Source organism: Mustela putorius, unplaced genomic scaffold (genome assembly GCF_011764305.1).
Source record: "Mustela putorius furo isolate JIRA1106 unplaced genomic scaffold, ASM1176430v1.1 tig00003853_pilon_pilon_pilon, whole genome shotgun sequence".
In the NCBI taxonomy this organism is placed as follows: domain Eukaryota; kingdom Metazoa; phylum Chordata; class Mammalia; order Carnivora; family Mustelidae; genus Mustela; species Mustela putorius.
This window is the reverse complement of record NW_025422005.1, coordinates 70,997,381-71,016,844: the sequence shown is the minus strand read 5'-3', so window position 1 is coordinate 71,016,844 and position 19,464 is coordinate 70,997,381. Positions and strand designations below refer to the sequence as shown.

The 19,464-nt window shown below is 39.5% G+C and overlaps 1 protein-coding gene across 1 annotated transcript in view; it reads left to right on the top strand.

The window, feature by feature from the left end:
- The first annotated feature begins 5,881 nt into the window (after nt 1–5,881).
- LPAR3 (lysophosphatidic acid receptor 3) overlaps nt 5,882–19,464 on the top strand; it is a 95,090-nt gene continuing 81,507 nt past the window's right edge. The window contains exons 1-2 of the mRNA XM_045064792.1: nt 5,882–6,092; nt 15,894–15,961. The gene's annotated coding sequence lies outside the window, so the exon portion shown is untranslated. The remainder of the gene's footprint in view (nt 6,093–15,893; nt 15,962–19,464) is intronic.

Below are 19,464 nucleotides of genomic sequence, written 5' to 3'. Positions count from 1 at the left end.
GTGTGTGTCTGAGGGGGCAGGGCAAAGAGGGTGGCGTGGCCCCCACCTCACAAATGAAGAAGACGTGGATTTGTCCACATGCCTGAGTGCACATGGGGCTGATCTGCCTATTTCTTTCCAGAGCCCAACAGAGAATGGCAGTGGTTTGTGCCAAGACCAACCCCAGTGATACCTGTTTGCAAGCTCTTTCTGACTCTGGTAAAACAACTCTGTGAGTACTGTGGGTAGTAAACCCTTAACACTTCCTTAACATGCGGAATGCGTGGGGCGGCAAGGTGCTAGGAAACCCCATCAGGAGCTTCGGTACCTCCCAGAGCAGGAGGTCAGAGGAGCCCAGCTGGGCATCGGTGGTGAGGGAGAATGCTCGAAGCTCTGCAGGCTGACCATGGAGCAGGGAGGCTATGCGGTCCCTGAGAGGTGCCGTAGGCAGCTGGCTCAGGCTGCATGCTCAAAGGACCAAACCGTGGCCTCAGCAGGCTCCATACCCGCACTGTGACACTGGCTGAGCAGCAAGACATGCCGTGGGGAAACTACCATGTCCATACTCACCCTTGGCCAGTGAGGTCACCCAGCCCAAGTCCGATCTCTGGGAAGGTGCGTCTGAGCTGCCAGCTAGACTAACACAGAGACTGCTTCCCATATCCTTTTTTGAGTAGGTCACGTTCTAGAACAGGTTTTAAGGACCCAAAGTAACAGATTGAGGAAGGGTTACATGACGATTCTACTAGAATTTTCTTTCCCTCTCATAAATGCTTCCGTAGTACATCTGGAAAAGATGACCATAAGATGACAGGCAGTTGAGGGAAGCTTTAGTGTGAGTGTCTATAGCTAATACAGTGATGACATGACTCTCTCACAATTTTCTATAGGCTTAGCATGCCCTGACCTTTAAACCTCATATAAAATATTCTGTTTAAGTTTCACATTTATATTACTGAGGCAAAAGAACTGACATTGATTGTTCTACCTTAAAAATGAAGCAAGTAGGGGCACCTGGGTGGCTCAGTGGGTTAACGCCTCTGCCTTCAGCTTGGGTCATGATCCCAGGGTCCTGGGATCGAGCCCCGCATCGGGCTCTCTGCTCAGTGCGGAGCCCGCTTCCCCTTCTTTCTCTGCCTGCCTCTCTGCCTACTTGTGATCTCTGTCTGTCAAATAAATAAATAAATATAAATAAATAAATAAATAAATAAAATGAAGCAAGTAAATGGGATAAAACCCACCGATATACATTTTCCCCTTCGGCCTTTTTCAAAGAATGGCAGTTCACGTTTATGGCAGACAACTCCGAGGGGAAGTTATGGAACAGAAATGGGTACAAACCAAATGAGCTGCCAGTATCATAAGCCAGTATGATCAGGAATGTGTCTTAAGAAGATGACCCGTCCGCACCTTAGCACCATGGAGCCAAACAAATTCCGAGCGGATTAAAGATTGAAGTGTGAAGAACAGTCTGCAACAGAACTAGAAACAAATATAGATGAACACTGATCTGACGCGAGAAGTAGAGAAAGGCCTTCTGGGTTTAAGTCTATCAGTAAACCATAACAAAACTCATTTAGATTTACTCCACAAAAGCGAAAAATGTCAGAGAATGAAGAATGTAAACAAAAGGGGCACCTGGTGGCTCAGTCCGTGGAGGGTCTGACTCTCGGTTTCGGCTCAGGGCTCAGATCATGAGGTCAGGGTTGAGGTGGAGCCCCACCTCGCATCCCCACTCAGCAAGGAGTCTGCTTGAACATTCATTCCTCTGCCCCTCCCCACCCCTCTCTACAACACATAACGAAATCTTCAAAAAAGTAGAATGTAAACAAAATTTTAAAAGCGTACTCAGAAAAAAAAAAAAAAAACAACTGTGGCATATACAACTGGCTTAGAATCCTTGCTCGATGAGGAAGCACTACAAATTCCTGATGGGTGAGCCCTGACGGCAGGGACAACGTTTTCTGTGTCCCATGTTTCATGTGCATAGCAGGGCTCCTGGTAAGTAGCAAGTGCTCAAACAAAAGTATATATATGTATATACATTATATATATATATTTTAAAGATTTTATTTATCTATTTGACAGAGAGATTACAAGTAGGCAGAGAGGCAGGCAGAGAGAGAGAGAAGGAAGCAGGCTCCCTGCTGAGCAGAGAGCCCGATGCGGGGCTCGATCCCAGGACCCTGAGATCATGACCTGAGCCGAAGGCAGCAGCTTAACCCACTGAGCCACCCAGGTGCCCAAAAGTATATATTTAAAAAGGTATTTTGGTTGAATGCCTACTATGTACATGTAGTATTGCTACCCATCACAACATCCGAATTTCCATTTTTACCAATGGAAACTGAGCACAGAGTAGGTGGCAGAGGCTGGCTTCATGTCCAAATCTTCTGGCTCCCAAACTCTCCCCCATCTCCCCCTGCTTCCTGCCTTCTAAATACTGCTTGCTGAATCAAACCGAATAGCAGAAAATTAAGCGTCGCCTGCTTAATGAGAAGTGTGACTTTTATTTTTGAACCACACCTTGGTCAAAGGAAACAAGGAAACAAGTTTCCTTGAAGTCACACAACCCTGGTGCTAATGGAAGACAAATCTCTGTCTTTGTAGGGGAGCTGAGAAAGCTCCACAGAAGCTCCCAGCCGTAACATGGAATTGCCACGCGATTTAGACAACTCGCTGAGCTGCCCTAAGCCTCAGTGTCCTGATCTGTAATACAGAGATAATAAAAATCGAGAATACAGGAAGGTACAGGAAGGTAAAGGAGCTTTCCAACGTCACACCACAGTAGACACCAGAGCTGGGACACAAGACTGAGGGAGAACATCTTTAGAGCTGAGTAGTTCACAAGGTAGACATCATGTCTAGGAGATAATGGACGTAAGCAGCTTTGAAAAGGATAAACCGGATACACTGGTGAGTGGAGGTAAAACTCAAGGTTATAATCCCGTGTGTGTGTGTGTGTGTGTGTGTGTGTGTGTAAGAATCATGAAAATCAAAGCTTGATGGGGACATCGCAAATGTCTGGGTATGTCCTTCTCGACCTATTATGTGTCTTTTAATGGACATGGCTGGAAATGTCTGCTGACAGACTGGCCATCCCCTGTCTCGCACCCCCTTTATGTAAAGCAGCGTGGTCATACTGACTAATGGATCAAAGTCAGTATGCCCACATTTAGAATCTCATCTAACAGCCTCCTTGTTTTAAAAAAGATTTTATTTATTTGAGAGAGAAAGAGTTAGTGAGAGAGCAAGAGAGAGAGCACATGCATAAGTAAGGAGGAGAGGGAGAAGTAGGCTCCCCCCTGAGCAAGGAGGCTAATGCGGGTCTTGGTTCCAGGGCTCAGGGATCATGACCTGACCTGAAGGCAGACACTTAACTGGCTGAGTCACCCAGGTGCCCCTAAGAGGCTCCTTTAAAAAAAAGAAAAGAGAAGAAAATGAAAGTAAAATATAATTACAGACAGTGGGTGGACTTTCTGGCAAGCGCAATAATGAATCACCACATAGTTGTGATTGAATAATAAAACCACCCCATAAAACTTCGACTCAGCATGTCTTTCATCTCAGTGGCCAGAAGCCAAGAGAGCCAGTGTTGGTAACATATTTTAATATCGCTCATGTATTTTTCATGTCTCAGTGTAGTATTTGACCATTGATGAAGTCAGCAGTGGTACATGCAACTCAATGCATGTACCTTTCAGAAAATGTCCTTCATATTCTCTGTATCCCTAATTTATAGAATTTATTTTTCTGAACCATTTGAGAGAAGGTTGCATATATTATGCCTAAATACATCAGAATGTATTTCCTATCAAGAATGGCTTCTTGGGGTGCCTGGGTGGCTCAGTGGGTTAAGCCTCTGCCTTCGGCTCATGTCATGATCTCAGGGTCCTGGGATCGAGCCCTGCATCGGGCTCTCTGCTCAGCAGGGAGCCTGCATCCCTCCGCCCCCACCCCGCCTGCCTCTCTGCCTACTTGTGATCTCTGTCTCTGTGTCAAATAAATAAATGAAATATTAAAAAAAAAAAAAAAAGAGTGGCTTCCTATAGAACCACAGTCTGGTGATCAAACTCAGTAAATGAAGCATTACTACAACACTTTCATCAAATCTTGCATCGCTTAATCCAATTGCATCCGTTGCCCCAAGAGTGTTCTTGCCACCATTTTTCCCCTCCAGCATGGGACCCAATCCAGGGTCACTGCTGAGTTTAGCCGTCACGTCTCCTTACTTTCCTTTTGTCTGGAAAACCTCCCCAGCCTTTCTTTGTTTTCCATGGTACTGAGATTTTTTAAAACTACTGGTCATTATTTGCGTGTAACCCCTTAACGTGGATTTGTCGATCCTTCCTCATGGTTAGATTCAGGCTACGCATGTTTGGGGGACAGACCACAGAAGCACTGTGGTGTCCTCCTCTGCATATTGTATCAGAGGTACGTGATATTGGTCTGCCCCTCATGGGTGATACTCGTTTTGATCGCCCTATAAGGTGTTCTCAGGTCTCTCCATCCTTGCTGTAGCCACGAAAATGCAAGGCCTGGCTCTCCTGCTATGAGGAGCCCCCTGGCGGCTGCATCTGCTGCCGGGCTCTACCCCGAATCCGTCTGCACCTGCCTGAAGTTGAGCTTTCCATGGATCACTTGGCCAGTGGGGGATGCAACAGTGGTCCTAAAGCAGGCTCATTTCTGGTACGCGGGGAACCCTCTGGTGGCCTCCCTATCAGCTTGGTTGGAACCCTCTCAGATTTGGGCTGCTTCTAAGACTTTCCTACTTGACATTCCTCCTCTGCCTCTGTCCATCTTGGGGTCAGACCCACACTGCAGCCTCACAGCCATCCTGGCCTCCACTGGCTCAGTCCCCTTTTTCCCTTACAGGAGCTGGCCCACAAATCCTGTTGCATTTCTAGTACTATATATTGGCACTCTGCCTCTTGGAGGGTCTGAAGTAACACATCACGGTCCTGAAAAAGATGGTTGAAACGACATGTAAGACGGAGATCTGAGCCTAGTTTATTCATCCCTGGTAGGCGAAGAGGGTGGGGCTAAGAGAGTCCCTGATACAAGCCAGTGGCCCACCTGCCAAGGCTTTCCCTGGTGGTGACCTGGGAAAGCGTCTTGGTGGTGGGGACTGCTGTCACAGCTGCAGGGATTTGGAATGATTCCAGCATTTAGAAGACACGGTGAAAAGGATGCTTACAAAGACAGTAGAGTTGTTTCATCACTTCTAAGTTGATTGACACTCTGCGGAGAGATGAGAAACTGTAGGCTGAGATCAAGTAGTTAAGGCCAAGTAGGAGAGCAGAGGTCTTGGTCGAAGCCTACCTAGAGCCCCTGATTCCCTGTGGTATAAGAGCACACAGGCTGGGCAGCAGACCGAGCACCCTGTTTCGTAGACTTCCTCACCCCTACTTGATATGTCGGTAGATTTCCTTGTCCCTGTTTTAAAATGGAGGCTTGAAGAGATGATGTAATCGCCTTTCTTCACCCACATTTCCGACAATTCTGCCTGCCTCCACAGCACTTAACTCTTTCTTCAGATGCCTTTCTATGGATCCACAGATTCTACAGAAGAAGAAGAAGGGGGGCACCTGGGTGGCTCAGTGGGTTAAAGCCTGTGCCTTCGGCTCAGGTCATGATCTCAGAGTCCTGGGATCGAGCCCCACATCAGGCTCTCTGCTGGGCAGGAAGACTGCTCCCTCCTCTCTCTCTCTCTGCCTGCCTCTCTGCCTACTTGTGATCTCGGTCTGTCAAGTAAATAAATAAAATCTTAAAAAAAAAAAAAAAAAAAAGAAGGAGAAGAAGGCCATGGCCTTTGGAGGGAATGCTGCTATCTGCTCTCTACTGTCTATCCAGCCTCATCCCCTCTTCTCTACAATTTTGACTGCAATTTTTTTCCTTACCAGATTCACATTATTTACCTCAAGAATTCAGTGTTATCTACATAAGAGGAGTGAGTCAAGTTATAAGAAGGCAGTGCAATATTCTAGCCATACTTACAAGAGCCACAGAACTCATTATTAAGGAGAAAATTTTCACACTAAATACTGAAGCAAGTTTTCCTTGTCCTTCAGTGTATCTGTAGCTGTGTGGTGTGTTTGTCCAGCAAGAGAAAGGTAAGCAGCTGTTTTATTTGTTTTATTTGTGTAAATATATAGTATTTGTGTAATATTATGTTTTATTTGTGTGAATAATATTTGTGTAAATATATAAATGGGAGTAGTTTTACTCTTCAAGATTAGATAAAACTCAGCCACAGAAAATTGAAATTTTACAGACACGTTCAAGGAAGGGCAAGTAAGGCATCTTAATATGAACATTCCATCCCAGGACCATGGATTCATAATGGTCTCTTACATTACATAATGCTTAAAGGTTTGCAAAGAGCTTTCCCATGTATTATTTAGTTTTATCCTCACAATAACCCTACCAAGTAGAGCAAGTTTTATTACTCCTAGTTTGCATATGTGGAAGTGGTATTCTTTCACAAACAGAAATACTGAATGAGAAAATTAATTGAAATGCCCATGCATTATGGGAAATATGTTTGAAACCTGGCATAAGAAGAACTCAGTTTTTGAAACTACTCATTGTTTTGCCTTGAAACTTTAATTTCTTTCAGAACATTTAATATTTAATGTAATTGCTAATACACCGGAGTCAGTGTTTCCAACCTGCAGAGAACCCTCACGAAAATCTATAATTCCTTTTGCTGCTTAGTGCTTATTGCACTAAGGATTTAATAAATAAAGTAACAGGAGTGCTCAAGATGAATCCTTTTCCTTCAACATTGCTGAAAAATTTAAGTGACTTTAATCCTTTTAGATGGCCATGGGCTTAATTAAAAAGGAGAGAGAAAAGAACCAAACTCGGTCATTTAGATCTGATTTATTTGGGGGGTTGATAGGAAGGTGTTATTATTTTTTCCCAGTAGGAATACTTCTATAAAAGTTGCAATGGAAGTGGTGAGAATACAGTTTTACGGACAGAACTTTGCTTTTGAACAAAGTAATAATTGGAGAATTATTACTTTTATATATGTGACAATTCTCTTTATCACAATAACACTTTTTGCCTTAAGGTCTCTTTTGTTTGACATTGACAGTTAAACAGGGTTTCTTTTGGTTAGTATTCGCGAGCTCTGTTTTTCCTGTCATCACAGCTTACATAGATCTCAATCATACAGCACATAGCTGGATTCCTTGGGTCCACTGCAATCTCTCTATGTCAACTGAGTTGTTTGTTTTACTTACATTGTTATGATAATGAATGTATTTGGACTTCTTTCTATAATCCTAGTTTGTGTTTTCTATGAATTATACTCTTTTCTTTCTTGTTTCTCTCCTCCACTGCCCACCCCCCATCTTTCCTTTTTATGGATTAATGGAACGTTCCTTGATTCACCTCCACTTCTTCTCTTTTATTTATTTATTTTATAGAGATTTTATTTATTTATTTATTTATTTGACAGAGAGATAGAGAGCACAAGTAAGCAGAGCAGCAGGCAGAGGGAGAGAGAGAAGCAGGCTCTCTGCTGAACAGGAAGCCCGATGTGGGGCTCGAACCCAGGACCCTTGAACCATGGCCCGAGCCGAAGGCAGTGGCTCAACCAACCGAGCCACGCAGGCGCCCACTTCTTCTCTTTTAGTATGTACTCTTAACTTGTCAACTTCTCACCTGACTTAGAAAACTGTAAAGATATTCTAAATATCTCCGCCACTCTTCACTCTTCCCCCAGATCATCTTCATTCTGTTTTCCTTGTCTACTACGTTAGTTCCTTTTTCCATTTTTCTTCCCTTGTTGTTATTTTTACTTAGTATCTGGTACAGACAATATTCCCTCAGTTTCACTCGTGTTTTTACCACTTACCGTAGTAAAAATGATTTCTGCAGACCACTTCTTCTTTCGGAGTCCAATTTCCTTCTTTCTTTGGTGGTATTTTTGGTTTATTGAGGCTCAGTCTTCATCTGAAAAACATTTCCATTTCACCCTTGGTTTTCAGTAATTCTTTAGTTGGACATTAAATCCGAGGTTGCCCCTTTTTTCCCTCAACATGTTGGTAATAGAATTCCATTTTCTCCTGGTCTTTATTGTTGAGAATGTTATCGGTCCAAGGAATCTGACTGTTCTCCTGGATTGCTTTTAAGACTTATTCATCTTTAATATTACATTGTGTGTGCGTATGTGTTTTAAAATTTAATTGTTCGGGCGCCTGGGTGGCTCAGTGGGTTAAGCCGCTGCCTTCGGCTCAGGTCATGATCTCAGGGTCCTGGGATGGAGTCCCGCATCGGGTTCTCTGCTCCGCGGGGAGCCTGCTTCCTCCTCTCTCTCTCTCTGCCTGCCTCTCTGCCTACTTGTGATCTCTCTGTGTCAAATGAATAAATAAAATCTTTAAAATAAAAAAAATAAAATAAAAAAAAAATTTAATTGTTCGAGGGGCGCCTGGGTGGCTCAGAGGGTTAAGCCTCTGCCTTCGGCTCAGGTCATGATCTCAGGGTCCTGGGATCGAGCCCCACGTCGGGCTCTCTGCTCAGCAGGGAGCCTGCTTCCTCCTCTCTCTCTCTCTGCCTGCCTCTCTACCTGCTTGTGATCTCTGTCTATCAAATAAATAAATAAAATCTTAAAAAAAATTTAATTGTCCGAGATAATTGTGGTTTTTGAATTAAAAAAATTCATGTCTTTCCTCAATTCTGAAAACTACTGAGTCATTGGTTTTTTAATTTTTTTTTTTTTTTTTTTTTTACTATTGTTTCCATCTTTCCATGGCCTCTTGCGCTTTCTGACTCTGATTAGAAACAAGTTGAGGGGCACCTGCGTGGTTCAGTCAGTGAGTCTACAACTCTTGATCTCGGGGTTGTAAGCTTGAGTCCCACGTTGAGTGTACAGATTACTTTAAAAAATAGAATCTTTAGAAAAGAAAAGAAAGAAACACTGTGAACATTCTCGTTTGTTCCTTCTCATTTCATCTCTTAATCTCTTTCATATTTTCGATTCCCTTTCTCTTTCTGCTATAGTCTAATGGGTTTCTTTAGAGATATTTTTTGGTTCATTAATTCTCTCTTTAGCTGCTTTTAAGTTTTTGTTTAATTGGTTCATTGAGGGTTATTTGTTTTGTTTTTGGCACATAAGCAACACACATTTATTTCTCGTAATTCTGGAGGCTGGGAAGTTCAAGATCAAGGTGCTGACAGATTCAGTGTCTGGGAAGGGCCCACTTCCTGGTTCATAGACAGCCATCTTCTTGTTATAACCTTACTTGACGAAAGAGTCAAGGGAGTGCTCTGGCACCTCTTTTTAAAAGGGCTTCACTCTCATAACCTAATCATATCTTAAAAGCCCCACCTCCAAATATCATCACATTGGAAATTAGGTTTCAATATATGAATTCAATATATGAATTTGGGAGGTCGGGGGATACAAATTTTCAGTTTGTAATACTCCCCATTATCTGCTTCCTTTTCCCCACCAGCGCTATAGACAACCACTTTACTTTCTGTATTTATACATTTGCCTATTGTGGACATTTAATTCGTTGAGTTTTGTTTTGTTTTGTTTTGTTTTGTTTTACAATGACTTGGTTTTTCATTTCTAGAAGTTTCTTTTGGGTTTCTTTTCCTTTCTTGTGTGAGCTGGACTCAGTAAGATGTGAACAGAACATAAATTTCATCTTTCCCCAGCTACCCATTTAAATCTAATATATAATATGACCTTTTTCTTGCCTTTTGGGTGAAATCTTAGGCAAGTCTCATAAATGTTCTAGTTATTATTAAATAATCAGGCCTCCTGGGATTACTTTTAGAAGAAAGAATAGTCTTATTTCAATAATTGTGATGTCCTACCTGGTATAATAATTAAATTTCTGAATTTCATTTAAAGTCAAAATTTCTCTCCTTCTAAGGCTTGTGTTTTTCCAGCTGGAAAACCTGAAGTAGGAGAGGGAATCCTGGCTTTCTTTGGTCTTCTTTTTCCTTCCTGTATCCCTCTACCCAATTGTCTTAGTTTCTAACCTTGCAGGAGCTAGCCAGGAGGAATACAAGCAAGGAGACATTCGTATATGGCTGATGCTGTCTTGTCTGGATTTGGGACTCTCTGGATAGAAAATATTCAATAATGGTTTCTTTCTCTCACAGGACGTTTCTGACTTTCTCAGAGATGACTCACTTTCCCAAACCCCCTGCCTCCCAAAACCCTTAGGAAAAGATAGCTGCACAGTCCAGGAGTGGGCAAAGCCTTACTTGTAGCCAACTGCTTCCTTTCCCAGTGTTGGTCCAGGAGCTCTCATCATACATCCCCAGGGACTACTTTGCTCAAGAAAAATCCCCTTCAAACCAGCCTGAGACTGACAGCACATTGTGTGGATCTTGTTTGATTCACAGAAACACCAACAACTCTGTGCTGCCTTGGGTGAGAGTGCACTGGGCTCCCACTGTGGCCCTCTTTCCTCCTCTGTGCTACCCGCAGGGTGACTTGGACACAGTTCCTCATTCCAGTCCAGAGGCTCACCCAAAATCTAAGATAGTGTCTCTCAACCCTTAATGCACATACCAGTCCACTGGAGAACACTGTGAAAATGCAGATTCTGGCTCAGTGAGTCTGGGCTGGAGTTAAGATTCTGCATTTCTCACAAGCTCCCAGATGATGTCCGTGATAATGATCTGTGGACCACAGTTTGAGGGTCTAGGGCATATATGTCAAGTTCACTGACTGGTGTTCTCATTTGCTTGAGATGGGGAAGAAGCGCCTTAGTCCTTTACCTGAAGTCAGGGGACAGAAAACAATCCTTACTGAGCTACTGTTCAGTAACATTTTCCAAAGAAACCCCCTTGTTTGACCTCTTCCACTTTCACCCTCTTGTAGGTTGTAGGGGACAGATTGCCCATGTTGGAAGAAACAGTTTTACAGTCATTTATATGTTGTGCAACTGGGGTCTAGCATGTCATCTTAGACTACAAGGTCCTGCTGTCTATTTTGTTTTGGACACTTGAGGCTTCAGTCAAATCTGAAAAGGAGAGAAAGCCATTAAAGCAACTTATTAGAATTGTTATATACTTTATTAGCTTAAAATTTATGCTATGGAAATTTAAAAATATATCCAAATATAGACAGAGTCATAATTTAGTACAGATTTTCAGTGTGACAATCACTGGTTTTTAAGAAACCAGGATATAGAATGTTTTACTCCCAGAAGTTCTCTTGAGCTCCTTTCCAATGAATCCTGTGACTCTGATTTCTATCAGCATACCTTGGTTTTGTTTGTTTAAACTTCATATAATTGGAATCGTATTCCATGTCTGAAATCTTTCATGCAACCTGATGCTTTTTATATTCTTCTCAGTTGTTGCTATGTCAATAGTTCATTATTATTTTTATTGTCAAGTTGAATTCCATTGTATAGTTATATAAAAATGTGTTCCTTTACCTGTTGAGAGACATTTGTGTTATTTCTAGTTTTTAGCTATTACAAATAAAACTGCTTTGAGTACTACTATAAAAGTCTTTTGGTGGACATACGTTCTTATTTTTCTTGAGTAAATAATTACAATTGGAATTGCTGAGTCATAGAGCAGGTGTATGTTTAAACGTATACGAAACAGCCAAACAGGTTTTCAAAATGGTCATACATTTTATACTCCTACTGGCAATATACAAGACTCCCATCTGTCTCACTTTTTGCCATATTTGGTATTTTTAATCTTTTTACATTAGTCATTTTGTGTATGCAATGATAAGTCCTGGCAGTTTTAATTTGTGTTTTGCTGTTGACTTTTAATTATCTTTTCATGTGCTTATTATCTATATCACTTATATTCTTCTGTGAAGTATCTGTTCTAATGGTGTGTGCATTTAACAATTTTTTTATTATTGATTTTTAGGAGATCTTTGTGTATTTCAGGTGCAAATCCTTTGTCAAATTCTTGTGAAACAAGTATTTTTTCCCAGTCTATAGATTATATTTTCATTTTCTTAATGATGTCTTCTGAGAAGAAGTTATAATTCTGAAGTCTAATTTTTTTTTTTTCTGTTAGTGCTCTTCGTTTCCTGGCTAATAAATGTTTATCTCTATCAATATAATTTCCTATAGTTTCTTCTAGAAGCTTTATAATTTTAACTTTTTTGGATAGGTCTGTGATTCATTTTGAAATAATTTTTTGGCATTAGATTAATGTTGAAGTCCGTTTTCTTTCCACATAGATATCTAGCTGTTCTGGGGCCATTTGTTGAAAGACTTGTGCTTTCTCCACTGAATTACCCTGACTCTAGTTGAAAATCAATTCGCCGTGTGTGTTGTGACCTGCTTCTGGGCTCTATTCTGTCCCACCGACCTATTTATCCAACCCTGCATCACTGTCATGCTATATTTATTACTGTAACTTAATATTCTTGAGATCAAATAATGTAAGTCCTCCAACTTTGATCTTTTTAGAAATTGTTTTGGTCATTTTAGGTCCTTTGCTTTCTCATATAAATTAAGAATCAGCTTTTCGATGTCTATCAAAAAAGCCGAGGAGAAGGGAGTTGGGGGAAATTGGAAGGGGAGGTGAACCATGAGAGACTATGGGCTCTGAAAAACCATCTGAGGGTTTTGAAGGGGCGGGGGGGGTGGGAGGTTGGGGGTACCAGGTGGTGTGTATTATAGAGGGCACGGATTGCATGGAGCACTGGGTGTGGTGCAAAAATAATGAATACTCTTATGCTGAAAATAAAAAATAAATTTAAAAAAATAGAAGGGAAGGGGGTGGGGGAGAGGATAAGAAGGTGATGGATATTAAGGAGGGTATGTGTCACAATGAGCACTAGGTGTTACAAAAAATAAATCCTTAAATATTACATCAAAAAAAAAAAAAGCCTAGTAGGATTTTAATTGGGATAGCATTGATTATAAAGATTAAATAGGGGAAAATTAAAATCTTAACCCATCAACATGGTATAGCACTTCATGTATTCTTCATGTATTTCCAATATGGATGGGCTTTTATTTTGTTTAATTACCTTTTTGCACAGCTGGAGTTTCCTGTAGAATTTTGAAGAGAAGTGGTAAAAATGAATATTCTTGCTTTGTTCCCAATCTAAGAGTCAAAATGTTCAACATTTTGCCATTAAGTATGATGTCAGGAGTAGGTTTTTCATAGATGGCCTTTATTACGGTGGGAAAATTCTATTTTATTTCTAGTTTGCTGGGTATTTTTTAATCATAAATGGATGTTAAATTTTTTCAAGTACATTTTCTGCATTAATTGAAATGATCGTGCTTTTTCTTCCTATTCTGTTAATATGGGAAATTACTTTGATTTTTCAAATGCTGACTCAACCTTATATTCATGAGGTAAATTTCACTTGGTTGTATTGTGTTATCTGTATATTTTGCTAGATTTGATTTACTAATTATTTTTGAGGATTTCTTTTATGTATTCATAAATGATATTGGTCCTCTGCTTTCCTCATAGTCTTTTTGTTAGGTTTTGCTCTTAAAACTATTCAGGCTTTACAGAATAAGTAAGGAGGCTCTTCTTCCTCCTCTATTTTCTCAGAAAGTTTTTTCTATAAAATCAATACTATTTTCTTCTTAAATATTTGATAAATTACCAGTGAAACTATCTGAACCTGCTGTTTTCTATGTGAGAAGGCTTTTATTTATATTTTAAATTTCTCTGGTAGGCATAATGCTACTGATTTTCTATGGCCTTTTTTGTCAGTTTGGTAAGTCCTGTTTCCTAAGGGATTCGTCTTTCTTATCATAAGTTGTCAAATTTGTCAGCATAAAGTTGTTCTCATATTATTTTATTATCTTTTTGTTTTGTGTACAATTGAGAGTGAGGTCCCTCTTTCATTCTTGATATTGTTAATTTGTGGCTTTCTTCTTCCTTACCTAGACCAATCTAGTATAGGCTTATCAGTTATATTAATCTTTTCAACTACTCAGTTTTTAATTTCCTTGATTTTCTCTGGTTTTGTTTTCTATGTCATTATTTCCGTTTTTTAAAAAATTATTTCCTTTCTCTACTTTAGGTTTAATTTTCTCTTCTTTTTCTAGCTTCTTAGATTGTTAATTTTTAAACTCCATTTCTTTCAAATAGAAGCATTAGAAGCTATAAACATCCCTCTCTAAGTACTGCTTTGGCCAATAGCCCCTAAATTTTGATTTGCAATGTTTTCATTATCATTCGATTCAAAGTATTTTCTAAATTCTCTTGAGATTTCTTCTTTAAATCATAGGTTATTTTTAGGTATGTTAGTTTTCAGATATTTGGGGATTTTCTAGACGTTTTTTGGTTTTGGCTTCTAATTTATTACCCTTTTGGCCAGAGAATAATTTTAGTCCTCTTAGATTTACTGAAACTTGCTTTATGATTCAGAATATGGCTTATCTCCTGATGTTACATGTATACTTTAAAAATACGTATTTTACAGTGCTATTTTATAGCATTATGCCCATAATGCTTCATAAATGCCAATTAAGTCAAGGTCAAGTTGGTTGATAGTGTTGTTCAAATCATCTATAACCTGATTTTTAATATTTTACATATTTTATAAATAGAAAAGGTACAGTATAAGTCTCCAACTATGACTGTGGATTTGCCTATTGCTTTTGGATTTGTCAATTGTGGATATTGTCTGTTGCTCCTTTTAGTTATGTTAATTTTTATTTTATTTATTTTGAAGGTCTTTTATATGATGACTCTTTTATTATCATGAAATAACTGTTTTTTTCCTAAAAATAAACATCTTAAAAATTACTCCAATATACTATTTTTTTAAATTCTCACTATATTTGGAGGTAATTAACTTTGTTGCATTTATAGCTATAGACACTGAGTGAAACTGGGCACGATTGTCTAATAACTATGGTGGAGCATACTGAAGTTTTTGAACTTGACAACAAGTCTTAGAAGTTATAGATACTTTAATTAACACAATCTTCTATGATAAACTTCTATAACGTGTCTTATTTTTATTCTTTTGGTTTTCAGTACTTAAAAAAGTTTTTTTTTAAAGATTTTATTTATTTATTTGACAGAGAGAGACACAGTGAGAGAAGGAACACAAGCAGGGGGAGTTGGAGAGGGAGAAAGAAGCAGGGCCTTCTTTCTGTTAACCCGGGAGCCCAAAGTGGGGCTTGATCCCAGGACGCTGGGATCATGACCTGAGCCAAAGGCAGATGCTTAACCAACTGAGCCACCCAGGCACCCTTGTGTTAGTATTTTTTAATTGATGTTTATTCCTACATACATGAGTCATCATTATCCTTACTAATATTTATACTTCCCCCTCATTGTCATTTGCCTCCACTATATCCATTCCTAGTATAATACAGTATAATGAAAGTAAATCATACCACAGTAATTAAAAAAAATTAAGATTTTGAGTCTCCTAAAAAATCTTCTTCTTTTACAGCAAAATAATTTATCGTGATATTTTCTTGTTTGTAAGTAAAATGTTTATTAATGATTGAAAAGCCAAGTATAAAATTACTTGATACAATTACTATAAAGTGTTTCTTTTGTAAAATTACAAAATCCCATTTTATTTTATACTGTATTTTAGTTTATATTGTATCTTGTATTGTATTTCTAGTTTCAAACTTAATCACATTAAAAAGAACTCAAAACTTCTTAGCTCTTGATCTTTCATTTTGAATGAGTCAACCCTCTATTTTAAATGGGCTAAAGATTAACAGCTCAAATTGTTTTTATAGTGCATTCATGTCCAAGTCAATTGTATTATTCAAATTATACAAGAACATTAAATATTAATCTGGCCAGTCTTTATCAAATCCAATTGAATAAATCAATCTCAGATATAAGAATGTTAATGTCATATTACAGCTTTCTCTTGCAAAACAAGGGGAAAAGTTTAGTGCATAGAATGCAGAAAATTCTAACAAACTATTTACAACTCTCTCCTTTTTCTCTATCAGGTTTACCAGAATAAATATTTGTGCAGCCAAAAGTGTTGCTAATAGCAGATTCTTGGTGCCTGACTCAGGTAAGGCAGATATCTAGTCAATAGCTTGAGCACCAAGTTTGGGAGAAGTTAGCCTACTATACAAGGGGTTACCATTGCCCACACATGGCTTCATCCTTATCTGAGCGGACCCTCAGCACCCCACGTTATGGAATATATGCCCCCTCCATGATGCCCTCTTAGAGTATCCTGGTGTGGTGTATACAAATTTCTCAGGCTGCCAACTTTGCAGGAGAACACACAACTGTTTTTCTAAAAGTGAATCTAAACTCTATCTTGTACCTCCTATTTCTATCACTGACAGAACTGAATGTTACTGTTACTGTCATGTCCTGTTACTTGCCAGGTAAACTCGGGCCAGTTCAATGACCTTGGTCATTTGAAGTTTATCTATCCTTAGGCTTCTGTCCCTCCCATTTCTTTCCCTGTTGTGGGATCTAAGTAACAAATGGACTCTGCAATGTTCAGGAGTTGGGGTGAAGCGGGTAGGTAATGAGAACCTGCTTCACTACATCCTTTTGAGAAATGATCCCTTCTCCTAATCATTCTGACGTCTGTCCCTGCTGCATCTGCTGCCAGTGTTCCCCGTTAGGTACTTTTCTGTGAGGAACTGACGTCAGTGCTGTTCTGCCTCACTCTGGGACCCACAGAGAACTCAGAGAGAGTGGATTCAGTTCCTCTTGTGTTTAGCTATGCCATGTCACCACTTGGGTATCGCTGTTCCCCTGTCACAGTGACATGGAGCACGCATGTATGAACGCTTCCTATCCAAGTCTCAGATGGACAGCAGGGTATAGGACTCTGTGCTTGTGTGGGTTAGGACAGGCTAGGTTATGCTGCGGTGACGAATGCCCCCCAAATCTCAGCTGCTTAGAAGGACAAAGGTCTACTTCTTCCTTGGATGTCATTCAGGTCAGGCATGGTGCTCCTCCATGACCTCCTCCTTCCTGGATCCAGGCTGATGGAGCTGCCTCTCTCTGACACCGCTGATGCCAGGGCAGGGGGAAAGAGAACACAGAGAACCTTCTGCTGGATAGTACATCACACACTTTGTTCGCCATAGCAAGTCAAATGGATAAGCAGAGAGGTATAATTCTCCCCTAGGGAGGGGCAGCTTTTATTTTTAATTAATACAATCTATCCTATCATCCCTGGGTTGCTAACTCAAGGGAGCATCTATGTTGCTCTAACAACTTCGCCTGAGGAAGGGTGAGGGGTCAGAAACCTCCGCCCAGAGCTATCTCAGTGTTGCTTCTTCTCCAGCTCAAATTCTTCTCCCCAGGCAGGAGACCTTATCTCGTCTTCAGGGAGGGTGGTCTGGTTCTCCCATCTGTTTTCTTCTAGTTGACTGTTTCTGGGGAGAAAAGAAAAAAAGAAAGTTTATATTAAGCTTCTTTCAGCATGTAGGGCTTTGAAATTCAAGAGTACCCATCTTTTACAAAGCACAAACCTTGGTGTTTATTTTGTGCATGTGTGTGCTATGAGTTTAAGGAAATCTGTTTAGGAAACCAGGAGCTGAGAACTGATTTCTTTTATTCTTCCAGGTTTTTTTTCTCTGAAAGACATGTTGTTTTGTGTTCTCCTTTATTAAATGCTCCAGAGAACAATGAATGATCAGGAGTCAGAGGGGCAATAAGGAAAAGCAGTCAAAGAAAACCTCAATTATTATCTCCAAATGCAATTTCATCATAATTGTAAAGAAAGTGAAGTGGTTGTGAAAATGAAGTCTGCTTGGGGGAGGGGAGATTTGGGGCATTGTTATCTTGAGTGAAAAATCTCACTTTTCCCTGGTGATGGTGGATGACCATTTCCCATGCCTTGTTCTCCAAGGCTCATTATAAAGGATTTTGGTAAAGGACTCACAATTGCAATGCTAGCCTCCTAGCTTTTGCTTGGGACGTTTCCTTTGAGAAGTGCTGCGTTTGCCTGTGGTAGCTCACTAGCCAAGTTCACAGATATGAGAAATCAATATTCCAGTGAATCTCCACTAAAAGGAGTCAAGCAAAAAAAGCGTAAAACAAGAAACGAATCTTTTGCCCTTAGAATCTGGTTTCTTGGACCATATAAAATTGAACAAACCCTCCCATCGCTATTTGATGATATGCTTTCCTTATTCATAGTTATTTATATTTGAAAAGGTATGTGATCCACAGGACTATTTATTTATAAGAATTTACCACTTAAAATATTATTTGTAAAACATTTAGGCTACAAAAGTTATACATGCTCATGGCATAACATTTTGAAAATACAGCAAAATATGCAAAAAATAAAAATGTACATAATCTGGCCTGCCCTTTATATCTACAGTTAACATATAGGGGTAGTTTTCTTTTATGTAGGCAAACGTGTTTTCAAGAGAAAACAGATTTAGTTAAATGGTTTTGTTTTCTACTTTTTATAAAAATTTAATATGAAATACAGTGGGTATGTGGTTTCCTTTTGGGGTGACAGGCATGCTTGGGGACATAGAAGCACTATGAATGTACTAAATGCCACTCTATTATTTATTCACTTTAAAATGCTTCCTTTCATGTTATGCAAATTTTGCTTAAATAAAATAAAAATAAGAAAATTCAAATTGACACATTGACTGAATTTAATATGCAATGAGGAATATCTTCCTAAGTCATTATATATTCTTTGAGAACATCATTATTAAGGCTAGATACCATTCAGTCCTATGAATGTGTGCTAACTTATTTGATCAATTTCTTATTGAGTTTTGCAGGTTAGACTTTTAGGTTGTTTTTAACATTTCAGTTGTATAAATAATACTGAAATGTTTATATTTGTACTAAAATTTCTGCATGCCTCTAATGGTGTCTTTAGGATAACTTTCCAAATATGAATTTGCTGGGTCAAACAGTATGAACAAATGGTATGGGTTCTTAATATATCATAGTGCATCATACCCAAGGTCTCATAAATTGTGATGTGCACTGTTTTTTTATGTGATACCAAAAAGGAAGATGGTGCCAATTAAACACAGTGCTTTCTTAACACTATATCTTTTATAATTATTGAAAGAGCTTTCTCTTTCAATAATTGAAATCTTTCTTTATTGAAATTGTATTTCAAAATACAGTTAACTTATATTTTATTATTATTATTTTTAAAGATTTTATTTATTTGATAGAGAGAGAGAGAGAGAGCAGGCAGAGGGAGAGGGAGAGGCAGGCTCTCCACTGAGCAGGGAGCCTGAAGTGGGACTCAGCCCTAGGACTCTAGGATCATGAGCTGTGCTGAAGGCAGATGCTTAATGGACTGAGGCACCTTGCAGGGGGGACAGCTTGTATTTTGTTCTTTTGTACCCGGAAAGAAGAAGCAAAAACCTTGGCTAAGGTATTCATTCCTGAACTTCCTCATTCTTTGAAATCACTTTTTGACACAGTGTGGTCCACGGACTGAATGCATCGGAAGCATTTTGATGCAGCATATATTAAAAATGTTCTCCACTCTTTGCTCCAGGATTCCATCCAACAGCTGACACCCAGTCTTCAAAACCTGGTGCACAGAGGCAG